This window comes from Pinus tabuliformis, chromosome 1_1, assembly GCF_031772625.1.
Source record: "Pinus tabuliformis cultivar Carrire ecotype Pingquan chromosome 1_1, CPIR1, whole genome shotgun sequence".
In the NCBI taxonomy this organism is placed as follows: domain Eukaryota; kingdom Viridiplantae; phylum Streptophyta; class Pinopsida; order Pinales; family Pinaceae; genus Pinus; species Pinus tabuliformis.
Window position 1 is genome coordinate 531,446,791 of NC_142297.1, and position 5,228 is coordinate 531,452,018.

Genomic DNA, 5,228 nt, shown 5'->3' on the forward strand with positions numbered 1-5,228 from the left:
TCATTAAAATTGGAAAAAATGTATTACAAGGGTATCACTAGAAATGACTTTTTTAGTTATACTTAAATTCTAGATTCACTATTTAGTTCCAAATTTAATGAAATATGTGTTATTCTTGTCAAACTGCGCCTTGACTCGTTTCTTATGGGCTTCGTTAGCCAAAGCGGCATCGCGACAGGTTTCATCCAGCTGGATTAGTTCCAAGAAACGAGCATCCTCTTCTGAAGTTCTGGGGAGAAGGTCGCCTGCGAGTTTAAGGGACTGTTATCACCCCGAGAAACTCACCTAGGTTGTATATCAATGATGCTTAGGAACATTACAAATTCAACAATTATGTTGGATAAATGGAAGATATGCCACACATTCAAGCCAGATAACCACTCCTACTATGATTAGCCCCAGACATGGGTGAATATCCCCAAACTACAAGGCTTTTAACCACCAACTACTCACAGTTTAAGGTAAAGGTGATGATGGAGAAGACTGATTACACCGGCAGATGCACGGGACCCTGTGATGGCCAGCTGCAACCAGTTAGTAGATCTTCAAAACTATCATAACCTAGAACCATATATTATTAGTGTTTGTGAGCATTTTGAAAACAAACTATGCTAGGTAGATATCTGCTTTACCAATCTGAACATATACAGTGTTATTTTGGTGCTTCCTATTGTGTAGAGATGTTATTGTCTAATATCTAATACTTACTTTTTATGTAAATTTTATAGCTTTACTAATAATGGTCAATGTCACGTGTATTTTTTTACTAAGCAGCATGCACAAGCTACTATGTAACACTTATTAACTATTGAAATGTGTATTGATGATTCATTTTCCAATTATTGTTTCTCTTTTGGTTGATACTTTATGGCAATTTGAATTGGTAATTTAATGTAAGAAGTGACTTAACATTGTTTTTCTTTAAATTAATTTACAAGGCATTTGAAACAATAACTTATAATATGGAGTATTTTAAGACTGCATCCATTTACCACTCATCCAAAATCTCATAAGGGTTTTTTTCATTAATTTTACAAAACATCAATTTTTTTCTTACATATAAATTATATAATACAATGCCTAAGTTTTGTTTTGTTTCTTTCCTCTGGTATAAAGTTCTGTATTATTTTTAACAATATCTTAATACATATCAGTTTCTTTTCCTTTCCCTCATGTATAATAACCAACCTAGATCTATCTAAAATCTCATGGGATCTGCCTCTCCTTTGAATATTTGGATGGAGAGTGGCTCAGACATCAATCCTAATAGCAGATGATAACCCCAAGGGACTCAACTAGTTTTGAACTTGCAACATATGGCATCCCATCAGCAACATGCCTTGGGTAGATGATAATGCAAATTGAGCCAATCCTTACGCTAAACGAAGTTGGCAGAGTTATATTAACAATTTCCAAAAAACTGCTTTGCTTCCTTCTGGTTTCTAGTTTCACATATATATATATATTTCTACATTTAGCATATCTAAAAGATTCTTGGGCACTCCCACATTGTCCCTGAGGATTGCACTAGATGTACTATCTTAATCCCACTGACCTACCTTTGCAGTTGTTTGTTCGACATAAATAAAATTAGCTCATCTTATATATCCTTTCTTTTGTCAGGGTAGAAAGGAAAAATACAATGTTTTTTTGTCCAAAGAAATTTTCCTTTCTTCATTTGTCGAGGTCAAAACGAAAAAAATAGTGTGTAGGAGCTGGAAAATAATATATTATCCTTCAAAGACTATTAAAAGGTTTGAAACCTAAACGAATACCTGACAACAATATATAAATGTAAATTTAAGTTTACTCAAGTAAATGTTGTTGTGGTTATTCAGTTTTACAAACTAAAATACACTTAACAAAACTATTGTAACGGAGTCTAATTCATATATGTTCCCACAGATGAGGAGGTTGTATTGTAAGCCTGAATGCAATTACTCTGCTGAAGAATAAAACTTAATTGTCTTGCCCTTGAATATTTCCTTGACATGTTGTCAGGGTTTTACTACATAAATCCTGTGTATTAATCTATATAATTTTGTGTGGGACTTTATTGTGAATAATCTAATTTGCAGACTCTGAACAACATACCTGAGCTATTCACAACTCCTGGGGTTATGTGGTGAAATAGTTTATATCTTTTATAATTACGTGTCCTCCTTGCCCCACAACATACAACATTTAACAATCAATAAATTGTCTGTCTCCCACAAATTGAACTGATTTACTTCCTCTGTTGCAGGTGACTGAACAACACGTCTAGAAATGGTCCTTGTCAAGGTCATTATCACCGATAGAGATATTTTGACAAAGGAAATTTGACATTGCACGCAATCTACAATCACAAACAAATAAGGGATGGATTAAAAATAAACTTCCTATTTCCCACAGCCAAAGTGATGATCAAAGATTTTAGTCGATATTTGCAATACAGCATAACAACACTAAACATTGATAAATCATAAACAAAAAGAGGCATACCTTCATTGCAAGTTCCTGATCGATGTTGCAACGATACCTAGTAGCACCTTCTAGGGGACAGCTTGTTCCTTTATACAAAAGATTGATATTACAAAGAGTTGAGAGCTGCATAAGAGCATCAGCCATAGGCCCCAAACCATTTTCATCAGCTGCAGATATATTGTCAGATTGCAGATTTTCCAATTCTTCATCTGCCACTGTTGTGATGCATTGGAAGATTGCAAGCAGCCTCCCTAGAGGGAAACTCCCTGGACCTTTAAGGAACTTTTCTTGCTCCTCGTGTTCCTTTCTCTCTGTGGATTTTACACTCCTATTCCAAACCAACAAAAGAGAGTATACAATAATTACTCCCAAAGTGATGCTTGGGATTGCATAATTATATGGAGGAAACGTTAACTTCTTGCTGCCATGAAATGGGAAAGAGGGCATAGTATTCAGATGAGCTGGAACTTCTAGATAAAATAAATCAGATCCTTCCTTATGTGAAATCAACTAAATTTATTTTTAAGAATCTAATGAAAAGAAAAGAAAAAAAAAGGAGAAAAACAAAGGATCAAAGGAGCTAAAGTTCTTACTTTTTCCTTCACTTACGATTATCTAATCCCCCAGACGAATCAAACAACGTGGCATCAAGAGTCGCAGGGTTCCTTGATTCAATGAAGGCAGAGATGAGCAAGTACTTGCCACAAACAGAAAGATGAAAATCTAGATCTTCATGTATTTCATCAAAACCTTCTCTTCTTGTCATGATTTTCCTTCTAACCTTGTCTCCAGAAGTAGGGACATTGAATATTTGGTTCAAGGCCGGTGCAATGTGTGGCTCAAGATAAGAAAACAGCCTCCGCTTTCCGTTTTCATCGGGAACCACAGCTTCTTTGCTAATCGGTTCACAGTATTTTTGAAACAAAGGTTCCAATTTTGTAGAGAGTTCTGTAACTCGCCTGCAAGCTCTACTGAAGGGCTTGAAAATAGCACTGTTCAATATCAGAAACAAAAAGAAAACAAGTTTAAATCAAGCAGCAACCTATTTCATTGAAACTTTTAAAAACTTCGAAAGCCCCTTAACTTGAACAGCAAAGAGAACAGTGGCAAGGTTCGGACACCTGAGATCAGAGAAGCCCAACTTTCTTGCTGCTGGGTGGATCTTCCCATACAAAATAAGCAAGTGTATAGTGTGCAGAAGTGACAGAACTTTCAGCAAACCAAACTAATAACCTCATTGACAGGAGCCAATCAACAAGATTTACACATTGCGACATACTCCTATAGACGCAGAGAAATAGTAGACACATGAACCCAAATTTGCCACGTGTTTTTCTAATAATATTTGAGCATTATTGTTTCATTAACAGAAATCTATAAGCATATTTGAAGAAAAAGTAGGCACAGGTACTTACTTGAGAAATGAGGCATACATCTCAGTATTAGGTTGCCCTTTGATAAGGATTTGATACAACTCATCATCAGTATAGTCCCGAAAGTAGACTGTCAATGGCTCCAGAGCACCAGTATGGGAATAGAAGGAATCTGGAGTGATATTGCTGATAAAAATCAAACCCAAATTGGGCATTCTTGTCAAATCAGATAGCTTGAACAATGCCGAGATGAGGTTGAAACCATTGTTCCACTCATGCAGAAGTTCAATATTGTCAAATATCAAGTACACCACCTCTGGAAAATCCAATCTCCTGACTTCTTTACTAAAAGAATCATTGTCCCTCTTCCCTTTGTCTTTCTGCGAAGGATCATCGCAACCAGAAGCCTGAAGCCCCCTTCCTGTATTTTTTTTGGAGGAACCCTTAAGCCCCTTTTCTGGACTTTTTTGGGTATTCTTGCGAGGGGAGCCCTTAAACCCTGATTCCTGAAACCCTTTCTCTGGACTTATTTGGGTATCCTCGTGGGGAGATCCCTTAAACACTGATTCCTTCAGCCCTTTATCTGGGATTTTTTGGGAATCCCTGGGAGGAGAGCCCGTAAACCCTGGTTCCCCATCTTTCCGAGATTCTATAGACCTACCTACCAATTTCTTTTCATATTTTTTCTCAATGGCCTGAATACAGGCTTCTTTCAAATACACAAAAAAATCTGCAATTTTCTCGCAGCGCTTCTCACTGCTATAGTTATTAGCTTTCGTTCTTCTGTGGGATATCAGTTGGTTCATAATGGATTCAAACAGCAGACAAGGGCTAAAACAAGATCTACAGCTCGCATAGGCAAAAGGGCGGTTCAAACGCTTAAATATATCTAAAACTACACTCGTTTTGCCAGTGGAAGGGCCCCCATAAACAAGCAATGGGGTAATAAAATCCCTTGGACCCCCAACGAGCGATATGAGCTCTTTAATCTGTGTTTGTCGCCCGGGAAATCCATTGCAGAGGCATTTCAAAAGCTCTTCTCTGTTCATTATTTTTTGGGGTTCGTCGTGAATTTCAACGGATTCCAGTGGAGAGGAATAAGAATTTAATATGAAGACATCGAAACAACCTTCATCTCCTCCAATGGTGGCAATGGCTCCCCTCTTCAAATCTTCTTGTTCAATCATTAGTGCCTCTTCTTAGTAGGAAGAAGCTTCTTCTACAATTGGCAGGGCCTCACTCTTAGTTATTGATGGTGATTTGTACAAAGAGGGTGAAAAATGACCTACCTGATGGATCTCATCTCCAAAGGTATCATATGGTTCAAGGGGAATCTACTTTGTACATTACTATAATGAAGGACATTATAGATTAGGTCATTTCTCCAAT

General features: G+C 37.0%; 1 pseudogene across 1 annotated transcript; it reads right to left on the reverse strand.

The window, feature by feature from the left end:
* Positions 1–1,755: 1,755 nt before the first annotated feature.
* On the reverse strand, positions 1,756–5,026 carry LOC149214122 (origin of replication complex subunit 5-like; annotated as a pseudogene). The gene is made up of 4 exons (XR_016250054.1): positions 3,882–5,026; positions 3,060–3,458; positions 2,485–2,794; positions 1,756–2,338 (listed from the first exon to the last, which is right to left on the reverse strand). The product of XR_016250054.1 is annotated as an origin of replication complex subunit 5-like (transcript).
* Positions 5,027–5,228: the final 202 nt, after the last annotated feature.